Source organism: Engystomops pustulosus, chromosome 9 (assembly GCF_040894005.1).
Source record: "Engystomops pustulosus chromosome 9, aEngPut4.maternal, whole genome shotgun sequence".
Lineage (NCBI taxonomy): Eukaryota > Metazoa > Chordata > Amphibia > Anura > Leptodactylidae > Engystomops > Engystomops pustulosus.
This window is the reverse complement of record NC_092419.1, coordinates 10,105,922-10,124,379: the sequence shown is the minus strand read 5'-3', so window position 1 is coordinate 10,124,379 and position 18,458 is coordinate 10,105,922.

Below are 18,458 nucleotides of genomic sequence, written 5' to 3'. Positions count from 1 at the left end.
CAACCAGGTGTGGACAGTGGTTGTCCGCACCTGGCAGTGGTTGGATGGGGAGCGTGCCAGCAGTGAGGGCAGTGGGGAGCGTGCCAGCAGTGGTTGTCCGCACCTGGCAGTGGTTGGATGGGGAGCGTGCCAGCAGTGAGGGCAGCAGTGAGGGCAGTGGGGAGCGTGCCAGCAGTGGTTGTCCGCACCTGGCAGTGGTTGGGAGGATGGGGAGCGTGCCAGCAGTGAGGACTCTGCGTGCCCCCTCTGGCACGCGTGCCATAGGTTCGCCACCGCTGTCCTAGAGTGTAGAACTGATTCCCTTATACATTTCATAGTGTTCATCAAAATCTGAGTTCACACCTTTCTGTTAGGAGCATCTGTCACATTCTGTCTAATATTACAGATGAAAAAATCCAGACATCCAGAAAAAAATGATGGGTACCCTAACGGATGCCGGACTGACCCCATGAAAGTTAATGTGGGTCTAGTAGGACCCATTACTGTCCATCAATAGATTCATCCAACTTTATTGTTCACATACAAAGTAACGTCATCTCAGCGTAAAATAGAATTATACTAAAAAGAGTAGGATTTTTAAAAATTTATTTTTTTTTGGTTTTAATTAAAATTTCTATTATCTTTTGTGTTACAAAAACTGTGGTTTTGCTTATTATTCCACATCCTGGGATGTCCATAAATTAGCGGTGTGTGATTTCTCTGTAGTATTATAGTGTAAATCACTTCTTACAGCTACAATAATTATTTCGCCAGCCGTTTGAGGACTTGCATTCATACTTTTTTGTGATAAAAATAATCTACATTCCATTATTCTTTCATCATAACAATTACCTTTGCTGTTTATACTAATTAAAGGTGTTTTTAGTAACTTTCATCACAAGCAGCAAAAGGTGACGCTGTGTGAATTTTATGGAAAGTAAATTTATCACTTGGTTTTTAAAACACTAACTTTTTTTTTTTTTTTACACTTGTTGACAAATACCTCTGTGTGACAATATTGTAAGATATGACAAGATAAGAAAGTTTATTGTGGAAAAAACACTCGGTGGCTCAGTGGTTAGCATAACAGCCTTGCAGCATGGCGGCTCAGTGGTTAGCATTACAGCCTTGCAGCATGGTGGCTCAGTGGTTAGCATTACAGCCTTGCAGCATGACGGCTTAGTGGTTTGCATTACAGCCTTGCAGCATGGTGGCTCAGTGGTTAGCATTACAGCTTTGCAGCATGACGGCTTAGTGGTTTGCATTACAGCCTTGCAGCATGGTGGCTCAGTGGTTAGCATTACAGCTTTGCAGCATGACGGCTTAGTGGTTTGCATTACAGCCTTGCAGCATGGTGGCGCAGTGGTCAGCACTACAGCCTTGCAACACGGTGGCACAGTGGTTAGCATTACAGCCTTGCAGCATGGTGGCTCAGTGGTTAGCACTACTGCCTTGCAGCATGGTGGCTCAGTGGTTAGCATTACAGCCTTGCAGCACGGTGGCTCAGTGGTTAGCATTCCACTGATGGCTGTATACCAGTATATATGGATATATCCTGGACTAGGGAGGGGGTAGACATGACACCACCACTGACAGACTGAGGATAACTATGGGTTATAGATAAACGGGCACATGCCGCGGGGGTCACTATGTGTCTGGTAACCCAAAAAAATACAAAGAAGAGAGAAGGATAATGAGGGGAAGGCAGGGGATGGGGCAAGTAATAGAGGGGAGGGGGATGTAAGGCAGGGGATGGGACAAGTAATAGAGGGGAGGGGGATGTAAGGCAGGGGATGGGATAAGTAATAGAGGGGAGGGGGAAGTAAGGCAGGGGATGGGACAAGTAAGAGAGGGGAGGGGGAAGTAAGGCAGGGGATGGGGCAAGTAATAGAGGGGAGGGGAAAGTAAGGCAGGGGATGGGACAAGTAATAGAGGGGAGGGGGAAGTAAGGCAGGGGATGGGACAAGTAATAGAGGGGAGGGGGAAGTAAGGCAGGGGATGGGACAAGTAATAGAGGGGAGGGGGAAGTAAGGCAGGGGATGGGGCAAGTAATAGAGGGGAGGGGGAAGTAAGGCAGGGGATGGGACAAGTAATAGAGGGGAGGGGGGTGTAAGGCAGGGGATGGGATAAGTAATAGAGGGGAGGGGGAAGTAAGGGAGGGGATGGGACAAGTAATAGAGGGGAGGGGGATGTAAGGCAGGGGATGGGACAAGTAATAGAGGGGAGGGGGAGTAAGGCAGGGGATGGGACAAGTAATAGAGGGGAGGGGGAGTAAGGCAGGGGATGGGACAAGTAATAGAGGGGAGGGGGAAGTAAGGCAGGGGATGGGGCAACTAATAGAGGGGAGGGGGATGTAAGGCAGGGGATGGGACAAGTAATAGAGGGGAGGGGGAAGTAAGGCAGGGGATGGGACAAGTAATAGAGGGGAGGAGTAAGTAAGGCAGGGGATGGGGCAAGTAATAGAGGGGAGGGGGGTGTAAGGCAGGGGATGGGACAAGTAATAGAGGGGAGGGGGATGTAAGGCAGGGGATGGGACAAGTAATAGAGGGGAGGGGGATGTAAGGCAGGGGATGGGGCAATTAATAGAGGGGAGGGGGAAGTAAGGCAGGGGTTAGCAGTACAGCCTTGCAGAGCTGGGGACCTGGATTCAAGTCCAAGGGTCAACATCTGCAAAGAGTTTGTATGTTCTCTCCATGTTTGCATGAGTTTTCTCTGGGTCCTCCGGTTTCCTCCCACACTCCAAAACATACTGGTAAGTTGATTAGATTGTGAGCCCCATTGGGGACAGGGAGCGATTTGGCAAGTTCTGTGCAGCGCTGCGTAATCTGTGTGCGCTATATACATACAGGAACTATTATTATTAATAAAACGGTAAAGTGGAGAGGAGGCTCTAGGACCCTGTTAGTGCCTCTAGTCTGGATCTCAGATGAGACAAGATTTGGTTTGCAGGATACAGGTTCCTTATGTTATCCTGTCACACATTGGTCCATAGATATTACTACAGGATTCCAACATGATCCCATTAATGGTCCATTGACAAAAACCAAGGGAGATATTTTGGGGAAACTGTTGCTGTGTTTGGTCATCATTGTCCTTCCGCTGGAAGCCATGAGAGGCACCAGAGGTTAAGCTAGGACCTCCTGCACATATAAGGGTTGGTTCACATCACGTTTTGTGCCATACGGTGTAAGGACATGTCAGGAGGACATGGCACAGACGTATCCCATTGTATGATTACCTGGGGACCCCCATCTGGGGGGAGGAGCAGCCAACAATGAACGGGGTGTTCCCCCAGTGATGTCACTGTCCTAATACGGACAGTGACACTACGGGTCCTCTCTCCTGGGGGTTGTGTGTGTGTGTGTGTGTGTGGGGGGGGGGGGGGGGTGCAATCCGCTGCATCCGCTCCCCATAGCCGTCCATTGCCTCCGCTGAGTGTGTGCGATAGGGTACAGAGGTCAGATGGAAGCAACAACTATGGCTTCCTCTGCCACTATGAATACGCTAAGCGCATATGTCGGGTGCCTCTCCGACGTATATTCTTAGAATATACAAAAAACATAATGGGGCACATTTACTTACCCAGTCCATTAGCGATCCCGCGGCGCGTAGTCCGAGATTCACTAAGGTTGTGTGCCCGATATCCAGCAGGTCGGCCGGAGTTCACCATCTTCATCCTGGTGCATGTAAGTGCGTGTCAAGCGACACAATTTAAAAATAAAAAAAATACTGGGGTTTTTCCGAATCCGTCGGTTTTCCGGCGCCCACGCCCCCCGATTTCTGTTGCATGCAATCCGGCACAATCTGAGCGCATGCGCCAGAACCCAGGGCAATTCGGCGCAAAACGGTACAAATCCGAAATAATCGGGAAAACCCGACGGAATCGCGGCCAAAGGACCTTTAGTAAATGAGCCCCAATGTGAACCCAACCCAACTGAGCTTTTCAACTTCCAGAAGTGCCAAAATGTTCCTTTCTTTGGAAACTACATGATACCAGGTACCAAATAATCCAAAGCGGCCACAAAACTATACGGCTCAGCTCTGATTGGCCATCACTTTTTACAATGGAAATCCAAATTTAGTGTCCCCCCCCCTATCCCCCATATAGTTGACCAATATACTGTACAACTAACGCGCGGTCAATGAGAAGTCATTTTTCTTTGAGTAAATTTGGGAGAGGGAGGAGGTAGGAATATTCCGGCTTCAGTTCTATCCGCAATTTTGTTGCAATTTCTCTGCGTTGATATCAAGAGATATTCGAGATCTTATTGCGTCAATGGATTTATGAGGCCATTCTGGTCTACGATAATCTACATGACCACCACCCCACTGGAAAATCTTGTGCATGATCCAATATGGCCGTTTTCAAGATGGTGGCCACGTTATGGACACAGCCTAAAAGATAGGCCCTTCACCCATTACTTTCTAAGATATGTCACTTTCCCATTTGTTTCTGACATAAAAGGGGGGTCCTAGGTCTATTGAGTCACCCAGTACAGGGTGGGGGCCACAGATGGGGGATTATACAATGGGGGGCCATTCAGTGTCAGACTGGGTTTCGTTAGGCCCACCAGAGAAAATCAATTTGGGGGCCCACTCATTATCCCCCAGGAAATATACTCTAGCAGCCTCCAAATTGTGGTGTTTTCTGATGGACCTCTGGGGTTCAGTATTGGGTTGAGCAGGGGCCCACCGGAGGATCCTCTGGTGCTCTGGTGGGCCAGTCCGACACTGGGGCCATTATACACCATGTGATGGTCATTGACTTTAGACGTTAGGAGAACATCTAGCAGAGTTGTCTGCCATTAGGGGCACGTGCTCCAAGTACGGGGAGAATAAGAGACTGAGAAGCCCCTGATCCTTGACCAGGATATTTACATACGTGAAATGGGCAGCACTTCAGGTGAAAAAGAACCCCAGCTACCGGAGACTCCTGGTCCCAGGTGTCGGTAGGGGCGTAACTACAGTGGTAGCAGCCATAACAGCTGCTATGGGGCCCGCAGAGTCAGGGGGCCCCACCATCTGCCCTGACACACTAATGAATGGAAGATGTGCATCATTATATACATATTTTGCAGCACATGATACAGTATAACATGTATATAATGGGGAACATCTTCCACAGGACGCAGCATAAATCAGCAGCTCAGATAAGAAATGTCGGTGGAGAGGGAGGGGACAGCACCAGGGATCTCATCTCGAATTCCTGCCGTGTACTTCCCCCATGTGGTCAGCATCATAAATGTGCGTATATGTGTGAGTGTACGCATATGTGAGCGTGTAGGGGGCCCCATTATGAAGTCCGCTTTGGGGCCCTACCTCTCCTAGTTACGCCCCTGGGTGTCGGCTTATGTCATGGTCTGTGGTGGTCCAGTGGGTCCACTACCCCTGGTACCGGACACTCCGGAGGTCATATTTGGCAGGTGTCTTCTCTCTCGGACGCTCAGATGAGATGCAGTTTATCTCCAGAAACCCGTCTGGCTCTTCTCATAAAATAATTCTTCCATTTCTTGCATTGTGGCCAAAACTGCCATTTATTGAGACACATTTAATTAAAGTCGTGGAAGAAATGATTCATTTTAAATCGTTTTCCCTCAAAGATAATAATTTTATTCCCCTGGGAAGTGAATACGTGACATGAGAGGATGATGGCAGCCGAGCCCATGAGACCAGTGTATACAGCAGCGGTAGGTTACTGCACCGGAATACACCGTGACCCCAGGCATCGGATATATAGAGGGGGGGGGGGTCTGTGTATCAGTGGATGGATATAGCCAGGACTAGGGAGGGGGCAGGTTTAGTCCTGACGCCACCACTGATAGACTGAGGATAACTATGGGTTATAGATAAGCGGGGACCTGCCGCGGGGGACTGGTAAGCCAAAGAGATACAAAGAAGAGAGAAGGATAGTGAGGGGAAGGAGGAAGGGAAGAACCAGAGATGGGGGAGGAAGAAGTACTGCAAGGGAGGGAGAGAAAAGGGTCAAAAGAAGGAAAGAGGGGGAAGTAATACACAGGGGGGGGGGAGTAATATATGGGGAGAGGGAAGTAATATAGGGGAGGGGGAAGTAATATAGGGGAGGGGGGAGTAATACACAGGGGGGGAGTAATATAGGGGAGGGGGGAGTAATACACAGGAGGGAGAAGTAATATAGGGGAGGGGGGAGTAATACACAGGAGGAGAAGTAATATAGGGGAGGGGGAAGTAATATAGGGGAGGGGGTAGTAATATAGGGGAGGGAAGAGTAATATAGGGGAGGGGGAAGTAATATAGGGGAGGGGGAAGTAATATAGGGGAGGGGGTAGTAATATAGGGCTGGGGGAAGTAATATAGGGGAGGGGGGAGTAATATAGGGGAGGGGGGAGTAATACATAGGAGGGGGAAGTAATATAGGGGAGGGGGGAGTAATACACAGAAGGGGGAAGTAATATAGGAGAGGGGGGAGTAATACACGGGAGGGGGAAGTAATATAGGGGAGGGGGGAGTAATACACAGGAGGGAGAAGTAATATAGGGGAGGGGGGAGTAATACACAGGAGGGAGAAGTAATATAGGGGAGGGGGAGTAATACACAGGAGGGGGAAGTAATATAGGGGAGGGGGGAGTAATACACAGGAGGGAGAAGTAATATAGGGGAGGGGGAGTAATACACAGGAGGGGGAAGTAATATAGGGGAGGGGGGAGTAATACACAGGAGGGAGAAGTAATATAGGGGAGGGGGGAGTAATACACAGGAGGGAGAAGTAATATAGGGGAGGGGGGAGTAATACACAGGAGGGAGAAGTAATATAGGGGAGGGGGTAGTAATATAGGGGAGGGGGTAGTAATACACAGGAGGGGGAAGTAATATAGGGGAGGGGGAGTAATACACAGGAGGGAGAAGTAATATAGGGGAGGGGGAGTAATACACAGAAGGGGGAAGTAATATAGGGGAGGGGGGAGTAATACACAGGAGGGAGAAGTAATATAGGGGAGGGGGGAGTAATACACAGGAGGGAGAAGTAATATAGGGGAGGGGGGAGTAATACACAGGAGGGGAAGTAATATAGGGGAGGGGGAAGTAATATAGGGGAGGGGGAGTAATATAGGGGAGGGGGAGTAATACACAGGAGGGGGAAGTAATATAGGGGAGGGGGAAGTAATATAGGGGAGGGGGGAGTAAAAACACAGGAGGGGGAAGTAATATAGGGGAGGGGGGGAGTAATACACAGGAGGGAGAAGTAATATAGGGGAGGGGGGAGTAATACACAGGAGGGAGAAGTAATATAGGGGAGGGGGAGTAATACACAGGAGGGGGAAGTAATATAGGGGAGGGGGGAGTAATACACAGGAGGGAGAAGTAATATAGGGGGGGGGGAGTAATACACAGGAGGGGGAAGTAATATAGGGGAGGGGGGAGTAATATAGGGGAGGGGGGAGTAAAACATAGGAGGGGGAAGTAATATAGGGGAGGGGGGAGTAATACACAGGAGGGAGAAGTAATATAGGGGAGGGGGGAGTAATACACAGGAGGGAGAAATAATATAGGGGAGGGGGAGTAATACACAGGAGGGGGAAGTAATATAGAGGAGGGGGAGTAATACACAGGAGGGGGAAGTAATATAGGGGAGGGGAGAGTAATACACAGAAGGGGGAAGTAATATAGGGGAGGGGGGAGTAATACATAGGAGGGGGAAGTAATATAGGGGAGGGGGGAGTAATACACAGGAGGGAGAAGTAATATAGGGGAGGGTCAGTAATACACAGGAGGGGGAAGTAATATAGGGGAGGGGAGAGTAATACACAGGAGCGGGAAGTAATATGGGGGAGGGGGGAAGTAATACACAGGAGGGAGAAGTAATATAGGGGAGGGGGGAGTAATATAGGGGAGGGGGGAGTAATACACAGGAGGGGGAAGTAATATAGGGGAGGGGGGAGTAATACATAGGAGGGGGAAGTAATATAGGGGAGGGGGAAGTAATATAGGGGAGGGGGGGAGTAATACACAGGAGGGAGAAGTAATATAGGGGAGGGTCAGTAATACACAGGAGGGGGAAGTAATATAGGGGAGGGGGGAGTAATACACAGGAGGGAGAAGTAATATAGGGGAGGGTCAGTAATACACAGGAGGGGGAAGTAATATAGGGGAGGGGGTAGTAATATAGGGGAGGGGGAAGTAATATAGGGGAGGGGGGGAGTAATACACAGGAGGGAGAAGTAATATAGGAGAGGGTCAGTAATACACAGGAGGGGGAAGTAATATAGGGGAGGGGGTAGTAATATAGGGGAGGGGGAAGTAATATAGGGGAGGGGGGGAGTAATACACAGGAGGGAGAAGTAATATAGGGGAGGGTCAGTAATACACAGGAGGGGGAAGTAATATAGGGGAGGGGGGAGTAATACACAGGAGGGAGAAGTAATATAGGGGAGGGGGAGTAATACACAGGAGGGGGAAGTAATATAGGGGAGGGGGGAGTAATATAGGGGAGGGGGGAGTAAAACATAGGAGGGGGAAGTAATATAGGGGAGGGGGGAGTAATATAGGGGAGTGGGGAGTAATACACAGGAGGGAGAAGTAATATAGGGGAGGGGGGAGTAATACACAGGAGGGAGAAATAATATAGGGGAGGGGGAGTAATACACAGGAGGGGGAAGTAATATAGGGGAGGGGGGAGTAATACACAGAAGGGGGAAGTAATATAGGGAAGGGGGGAGTAATACACAGGAGGGGGAAGTAATACACAGGAGGGGGAGTAATACACAGGAGGGGGAAGTAATATAGGGGAGGGGGAGTAATACACAGGAGGGGGAAGTAATATAGGGGAGGGGGAGAGTAATACACAGAAGGGGGAAGTAATATAGGGGAGGGGGAGTAATACACAGGAGGGGGAAGTAATATAGGGGAGGGGGAAGTAATATAGGGGAGGGGGTAGTAATACACAGGAGGGGAAGTAATATAGGGGAGGGGGGAGTAATACACAGGAGGGGGAAGTAATATAGGGGAGGGGGGAGTAATATAGGGGAGGGGGGAGTAATATAGGGGAGGGGGAGAGTAATACACAGAAGGGGGAAGTAATATAGGAGAGGGGGGAGTAATACACAGGAGGGGGAAGTAATATAGGGGAGGGGGAAGTAATATAGGGGAGGGGGTAGTAATACACAGGAGGGGAAGTAATATAGGGGAGGGGGGAGTAATACACAGGAGGGGGAAGTAATATAGGGGAGGGGGGAGTAATATAGGGGAGGGGGGAGTAATATAGGGGAGGGGGTAGTAATACACAGGAGGGGAAGTAATATAGGGGAGGGGGGAGTAATACACAGGAGGGGGAAGTAATATAGGGGAGGGGGTAGTAATACACAGGAGGGGAAGTAATATAGGGGAGGGGGGGTAATACACAGGAGGGGGGAGTAATATAGGGGAGGGGGTAGTAATACACAGGAGGGGAAGTAATATAGGGGAGGGGGGAGTAATACACAGGAGGGGGAAGTAATATAGGGGAGGGGGTAGTAATACACAGGAGGGGAAGTAATATAGGGGAGGGGGGAGTAATACACAGGAGGGGGAAGTAATATAGGGGAGGGGGTAGTAATACACAGGAGGGGAAGTAATATAGGGGAGGGGGTAGTTATATAGGGGAGGGGGAAGTAATATAGGGGAGGGGGGAGTAATACACAGGAGGGGGTAGTAATATAGGGGAGGGGGAAGTAATATAGGGGAGGGGGGAGTAATACACAGGAGGGGGAAGTAATATAGGGGAGGGGGGGGGAGTAATACACAGGAGGGGGAAGTAATACACAGGAGGGAGAAGTAATATAGGGGAGGGGGTAGTAATATAGGGGAGGGGGGAGTAATACACAGGAGGGGGTAGTAATATAGGGGAGGGGGAAGTAATATAGGGGAGGGGGAGTAATACACAGGAGGGGGAAGTAATATAGGGGAGGGGGAAGTAATATAGGGGAGGGGGTAGTAATACACAGGAGGGGAAGTAATATAGGGGAGGGGGGAGTAATATAGGGGAGGGGGGAGTAATATAGGGGAGGGGGTAGTAATACACAGGAGGGGAAGTAATATAGGGGAGGGGGGAGTAATACACAGGAGGGGGAAGTAATATAGGGGAGGGGGTAGTAATACACAGGAGGGGAAGTAATATAGGGGAGGGGGGAGTAATACACAGGAGGGGGAAGTAATATAGGGGAGGGGGTAGTAATACACAGGAGGGGGAAGTAATATAGGGGAGGGGGGAGTAATATAGGGGAGGGGGGAGTAATATAGGGGAGGGGGTAGTAATACACAGGAGGGGAAGTAATATAGGGGAGGGGGGAGTAATACACAGGAGGGGGAAGTAATATAGGGGAGGGGGTAGTAATACACAGGAGGGGAAGTAATATAGGGGAGGGGGGAGTAATACACAGGAGGGGGAAGTAATATAGGGGAGGGGGTAGTAATACACAGGAGGGGAAGTAATATAGGGGAGGGGGTAGTTATATAGGGGAGGGGGAAGTAATATAGGGGAGGGGGAGTAATACACAGGAGGGGGTAGTAATATAGGGGAGGGGGAAGTAATATAGGGGAGGGGGGAGTAATACACAGGAGGGGGAAGTAATATAGGGGAGGGGGGGAGTAATACACAGGAGGGGGAAGTAATACACAGGAGGGAGAAGTAATATAGGGGAGGGGGTAGTAATATAGGGGAGGGGGGAGTAATACACAGGAGGGGGTAGTAATATAGGGGAGGGGGAAGTAATATAGGGGAGGGGGGAGTAATACACAGGAGGGGGAAGTAATATAGGGGAGGGGGGAGTAATACACAGGAGGGGGAAGTAATATAGGGGAGGGGGGGGGGAGTAATACACAGGAGGGGGAAGTAATACACAGGAGGGAGAAGTAATATAGGGGAGGGGGTAGTAATACACAGGAGGGGGTAGTAATATAGGGGAGGGGGAAGTAATATAGGGGAGGGGGAGTAATACACAGGAGGGAGAAGTAATATAGGGGAGGGGGAAGTAATATAGGGGAGGGGGTAGTAATACACAGGAGGGGAAGTAATATAGGGGAGGGGGGAGTAATACACAGGAGGGGGAAGTAATATAGGGGAGGGGGTAGTAATACACAGGAGGGGAAGTAATATAGGGGAGGGGTAGTTATATAGGGGAGGGGGAAGTAATATAGGGGAGGGGGGAGTAATATAGGGGAGGGGGGAGTAATATAGGGGAGGGGGGAGTAATACACAGGAGGGGAAGTAATATAGGGGAGGGGGGAGTAATACACAGGAGGGGGAAGTAATATAGGGGAGGGGGTAGTAATACACAGGAGGGGAAGTAATATAGGGGAGGGGGGAGTAATACACAGGAGGGGGAAGTAATATAGGGGAGGGGGTAGTAATACACAGGAGGGGAAGTAATATAGGGGAGGGGTAGTTATATAGGGGAGGGGGAAGTAATATAGGGGAGGGGGGAGTAATACACAGGAGGGGGTAGTAATATAGGGGAGGGGGAAGTAATATAGGGGAGGGGGGGAGTAATACACAGGAGGGGGAAGTAATATAGGGGAGGGGGGGGGAGTAATACACAGGAGGGGGAAGTAATACACAGGAGGGAGAAGTAATATAGGGGAGGGGGAAGTAATATAGGGGAGGGGGGAGTAATACACAGGAGGGGGTAGTAATATAGGGGAGGGGGAAGTAATATAGGGGAGGGGGGAGTAATACACAGGAGGGGGAAGTAATATAGGGGAGGGGGGAGTAATACACAGGAGGGGGAAGTAATATAGGGGAGGGGGGGGAGTAATACACAGGAGGGGGAAGTAATACACAGGAGGGAGAAGTAATATAGGGGAGGGGGTAGTAATATAGGGGAGGGGGGAGTAATACACAGGAGGGGGTAGTAATATAGGGGAGGGGGAAGTAATATAGGGGAGGGGGAGTAATACACAGGAGGGGGAAGTAATATAGGGGAGGGGGAAGTAATATAGGGGAGGGGGTAGTAATACACAGGAGGGGAAGTAATATAGGGGAGGGGGGAGTAATACACAGGAGGGGGAAGTAATATAGGGGAGGGGGTAGTAATACACAGGAGGGGAAGTAATATAGGGGAGGGGTAGTTATATAGGGGAGGGGGAAGTAATATAGGGGAGGGGGGAGTAATATAGGGGAGTGGGGAGTAATATAGGGGAGGGGGGAGTAATACACAGGAGGGGAAGTAATATAGGGGAGGGGGGAGTAATACACAGGAGGGGGAAGTAATATAGGGGAGGGGGTAGTAATACACAGGAGGGGAAGTAATATAGGGGAGGGGGGAGTAATACACAGGAGGGGGAAGTAATATAGGGGAGGGGGTAGTAATACACAGGAGGGGAAGTAATATAGGGGAGGGGTAGTTATATAGGGGAGGGGGAAGTAATATAGGGGAGGGGGGAGTAATACACAGGAGGGGGTATTAATATAGGGGAGGGGGAAGTAATATAGGGGAGGGGGGGAGTAATACACAGGAGGGGGAAGTAATATAGGGGAGGGGGAGTAATACACAGGAGGGGGAAGTAATACACAGGAGGGAGAAGTAATATAGGGGAGGGGGAAGTAATATAGGGGAGGGGGTAGTAATACACAGGAGGGGAAGTAATATAGGGGAGGGGGTAGTTATATAGGGGAGGGGGAAGTAATATAGGGGAGGGGGAGTAATACACAGGAGGGGGTAGTAATATAGGGGAGGGGGAAGTAATATAGGGGAGGGGGGAGTAATACACAGGAGGGGGAAGTAATATAGGGGAGGGGGGGAGTAATACACAGGAGGGGGAAGTAATACACAGGAGGGAGAAGTAATATAGGGGAGGGGGTAGTAATATAGGGGAGGGGGGAGTAATACACAGGAGGGGGTAGTAATATAGGGGAGGGGGAAGTAATATAGGGGAGGGGGGAGTAATACACAGGAGGGGGAAGTAATATAGGGGAGGGGGGAGTAATACACAGGAGGGGGAAGTAATATAGGGGAGGGGGGGGGGAGTAATACACAGGAGGGGGAAGTAATACACAGGAGGGAGAAGTAATATAGGGGAGGGGGTAGTAATACACAGGAGGGGGTAGTAATATAGGGGAGGGGGAAGTAATATAGGGGAGGGGGAGTAATACACAGGAGGGAGAAGTAATATAGGGGAGGGGGAAGTAATATAGGGGAGGGGGTAGTAATACACAGGAGGGGAAGTAATATAGGGGAGGGGGGAGTAATACACAGGAGGGGGAAGTAATATAGGGGAGGGGGTAGTAATACACAGGAGGGGAAGTAATATAGGGGAGGGGTAGTTATATAGGGGAGGGGGAAGTAATATAGGGGAGGGGGGAGTAATATAGGGGAGGGGGGAGTAATATAGGGGAGGGGGGAGTAATACACAGGAGGGGAAGTAATATAGGGGAGGGGGGAGTAATACACAGGAGGGGGAAGTAATATAGGGGAGGGGGTAGTAATACACAGGAGGGGAAGTAATATAGGGGAGGGGGGAGTAATACACAGGAGGGGGAAGTAATATAGGGGAGGGGGTAGTAATACACAGGAGGGGAAGTAATATAGGGGAGGGGTAGTTATATAGGGGAGGGGGAAGTAATATAGGGGAGGGGGGAGTAATACACAGGAGGGGGTAGTAATATAGGGGAGGGGGAAGTAATATAGGGGAGGGGGGGAGTAATACACAGGAGGGGGAAGTAATATAGGGGAGGGGGGGGGAGTAATACACAGGAGGGGGAAGTAATACACAGGAGGGAGAAGTAATATAGGGGAGGGGGAAGTAATATAGGGGAGGGGGGAGTAATACACAGGAGGGGGTAGTAATATAGGGGAGGGGGAAGTAATATAGGGGAGGGGGGAGTAATACACAGGAGGGGGAAGTAATATAGGGGAGGGGGGAGTAATACACAGGAGGGGGAAGTAATATAGGGGAGGGGGGGGAGTAATACACAGGAGGGGGAAGTAATACACAGGAGGGAGAAGTAATATAGGGGAGGGGGTAGTAATATAGGGGAGGGGGGAGTAATACACAGGAGGGGGTAGTAATATAGGGGAGGGGGAAGTAATATAGGGGAGGGGGAGTAATACACAGGAGGGGGAAGTAATATAGGGGAGGGGGAAGTAATATAGGGGAGGGGGAGTAATACACAGGAGGGGGAAGTAATATAGGGGAGGGGGTAGTAATACACAGGAGGGGAAGTAATATAGGGGAGGGGGGAGTAATACACAGGAGGGGGAAGTAATATAGGGGAGGGGGTAGTAATACACAGGAGGGGAAGTAATATAGGGGAGGGGTAGTTATATAGGGGAGGGGGAAGTAATATAGGGGAGGGGGGAGTAATATAGGGGAGTGGGGAGTAATATAGGGGAGGGGGGAGTAATACACAGGAGGGGAAGTAATATAGGGGAGGGGGGAGTAATACACAGGAGGGGGAAGTAATATAGGGGAGGGGGTAGTAATACACAGGAGGGGAAGTAATATAGGGGAGGGGGGAGTAATACACAGGAGGGGGAAGTAATATAGGGGAGGGGGTAGTAATACACAGGAGGGGAAGTAATATAGGGGAGGGGTAGTTATATAGGGGAGGGGGAAGTAATATAGGGGAGGGGGGAGTAATACACAGGAGGGGGTATTAATATAGGGGAGGGGGAAGTAATATAGGGGAGGGGGGGAGTAATACACAGGAGGGGGAAGTAATATAGGGGAGGGGGAGTAATACACAGGAGGGGGAAGTAATACACAGGAGGGAGAAGTAATATAGGGGAGGGGGAAGTAATATAGGGGAGGGGGGAGTAATACACAGGAGGGGGAAGTAATATAGGGGAGGGAGAACTAAGGGTTTATTCACATGACAGTAATGGGGGCTGTGTTCAGGTTGCACAATTTGCAGCCACATCACGGCCCCCATTAAGGTCTCTGGCACCAGGTCACGGAGTGTCACCCATGACTGAGCCGGGCAGCCGCACCGCATAGTACAGGATACTGAGCTCCGTTTCCGGCAGCGCAATGACCCTTTCAGTGCAGGATTTTGTGGTGCGTTGTGTATAGTACAGTACAATGTGGACACTTCTTACATACATGTACGAGCAGTTTGCATCTTCTTATTACTGCAAAGTCAGACACAAAGCTGGTAACGCTGTAATAAATCTGGGCCAGTAAGTGAATCCTAATATGAAGATACTGAGGGGTAACCTCCCCGGAGCTCAGCCCAGAAGGATGATGGGAATAGTAATCAGCAGGAGCGACTCCGAAGACTAAATTCTTACACATTACTATTGCACATGTCACATGAACCTAGAAATAGTGTGGGTGTAGGTGCGGGGGAGGCGCAGGGACGTGCTGTATGTGGTGATGTGCGCTGCAGAATTACTAATACATTCACAGTGACATCACAGGAGACCTGCAGGGATATTACTAGAAGAAAACTATGGCTGCAGCACAGAGGTCAGAGGTCAGAGATGTGCCCTGGTCTGACCTGGGGTACAGGGCACATAAGTCTCAGCAATGGCCGTGTAGGAAGCCCATCCTATCTGCCGTCATTACAATGATCTATTCCCCAGACTTACAATGTGTTGTTACAATGGGGCTCATTTACTAAGGGCTCCGCGGCCGAATTCCGCCGGGATTTTGGCGCACGCGCCGGCTTTCAGAAATTGGGGGGGCGTGGCTGCCGGAAAACCAGACGGATTTGGAAAAACCGCGGAATTTAAAGAACGAATTGTGTCGCAAAATCAATCACTCACATGCACTGGGAATGGGTTGGTGAACTCCGGCGGACCTCGGCGCAGCAGTGACCTCACGACCTTAGTGAATCGTCAGAAGACCCGAATCCTCGTCGAACAACTCGTCGCGGCATGCGGACAGGACCGGGTAAGTAAATGTGCCCCATTGTATCTGGATCAATGACTGATCTGGCCAGCAGGGGGAGCCGTGTGAAGATTCAGAATAGTCGCCCTCTTTACCAACAACACAACAATATACATTTAAAATACAATGTGAACGTGATACTTTCACGTCCCACTCCCAACCGTCCGCGCCCTCCTCTTCACACCCCACTGGTGTGATGGTGGCGGATTGGGGCAAATAATCGCAAGTGCTATCAATAAGCTAGCATTTGCGATCGTTTCAGGGCCTCTACGCCCGGTCCTGATAAATATGCTCCTTTGTCACTATTATGGGGTCATATGATGGAACAGTTATTGAGGGGGCTATGTCTCATTATATTGGGGGCATATAATGGAACAGTAATGGGGGTCTGTGTTTCATTATTATAGGAAGAGATGATGGAAGAGTTATGGGGGTCTGCGTCTGTCACTATTATGTAGGCATAAGATAGAACTGTTATGGGGGTCTGTGATTGTCATTGTTTATGGGGGCATATGATGTTACTGTTATGGGGGGTCTGTGACTGTCATTGGGGCGTAAGATGGGAATGTTAAGGGGGCTCTGTGTCTCATTATAATGGGGGCATATTATGGAATACTTATTAGGGTTTTGTACCTGTCACTAATATGGGAGCACCAGATGGAACAGTTATGGGGGTTGTGGCTCTCATTGTGGTGGAGACACTGGGTGGAGCAGCTATGAGGTCTCCTGGTGCCACCATTGCCTGGCACGATTTATGTTGGTACTTTGTGCTTACAGTCTCCTCTTATGTGATGAATGCTGTAGGTTTTCCCACCCCGTCTCTGAATCCTCCTACGACACCTCCTTGAGATGTCAGCGGTGATGCCTGTCTGCTGCGGTAGAGCGTCGCCCTTTGTTCTCCTGATATGATCAGATTTGGTTTTCATTGTTCAGTCTATAACCAGGCACTTGGATGCCGTCTTTGTCATGGAAATATTGGAACATGACTTCCCTAATTCTATATAACTGAAGCTTCTTACTATGCTTAGAATACACAAGAGCGACCCCTGCAGGACACAAGGGGAATAAGCAGCAGAAAATGTCTGGCACACGGAAACATGAAAAACTGGTGTAAAGTGAAACCGTTCCTCCAAAATTCTGGTCTAATTACAGTAATCCCCTCTAGGGATCATGTGTTCTATGATGGGGTCACAGAGACCTGTATCTTAGCTTCCTGTGGATACTGGAGACCATCCCTTTAAATTTCTCAATTTGATTGAATATAGATATAATCTAATAGCCAGAGCCGGAGCATTGTGTTCCGAAAGTGACTCAAGCCCAAACACAGGCGCACATGGCACCTCTCCTGACATGTTTCGGATATATATCCTCTGTGATATAACAATCCTGGTGCACGCTGTACAATGACTTATTTATAAATGTATTCCCCTTGTCATGTGATCACAGACATCACTGATTGGACAGCGTCAGACTAAACATCTTCATTTATTGATTTCTAGTAGAAATGAAAGATGAACAAAACAGGTTCTCATCAAAAAAGCCACGACAAAAAACTGGCGCAAACCAAAGCGTGACCGTAAAGTTACTGGACAAAAATTAGTTCTATCACATGCTCGTTCCCCAAACCCTCAATCCGATTGAACACTTTAGGGCACATTTGGATGCATTTGGTCCGTTGGATGCATTTTCATTGGGTTTCCCATCTTTTTACCGTTTTCCCTTGAATTGCCCCGGGTTTTTGGCGCATGCGATCGGATTGTGGCGCATCAGCTGCCGGCTTGCATGTGACACAAATTGGGGGGCGTGGACATCGGACAACCCGACTGATTCGGACAAACCACGGAATTTAAAAACCAAATTGTGTCGCATACAATGCACCGGGAAGAGGAAGGTGAACTCTGGGGACCTGAGCGGGGAAGTGACACATGCAGGATATCGGGCGCACGATCTTAGTGACTCCGTGCACAGCGCATTATACACGGACAATGCACTTACATGCACCAGGAAGAAGAAGGTGAACTCCGGGGACCTGAGCGGGGAAGTGACACATGCAGGATATCGGACGCACGCTCTTAGTGACTCTCCGCACAGCACATTATACACAGACAATGCACTTACATGCACCAGGAAGAAGAAGGTGAACTCCGGGGACCTGAGCGGGGAAGCGACACATGCAGGATATCGGGCGCACGATCTTAGTGACTCCCCGCACAGCGCATTATACACGGACAATGCACTTACATGCACCAGGAAGAAGAAGGTGAACTCCGGGGACCTGAAAGGGGAAGCGACACATGCAGGATATCGGGCGCACGATCTTAGTGATTCCCCGCACAGCGCATTATACACGGACAATGCACTTACATGCACCAGGAAGAAGAAGGTGAACTCCGGGGACCTGAGCGGGGAAGAAACACATGCAGGATATCAGGCGCAGGATCTTAGTGACTCCCCGCACAGCGCATTATACACGGACAATGCACTTACATGCACCAGGAAGAAAACGGTGAACTCCGGGGACCTGAGCGGGGAAGAAACACATGCAGGATATCAGGCGCAGGATCTTAGTGACTCCCCGCACAGCGCATTATACACGGACAATGCACTTACATGCACCAGGGAGAAGAAGGTGAACTCCG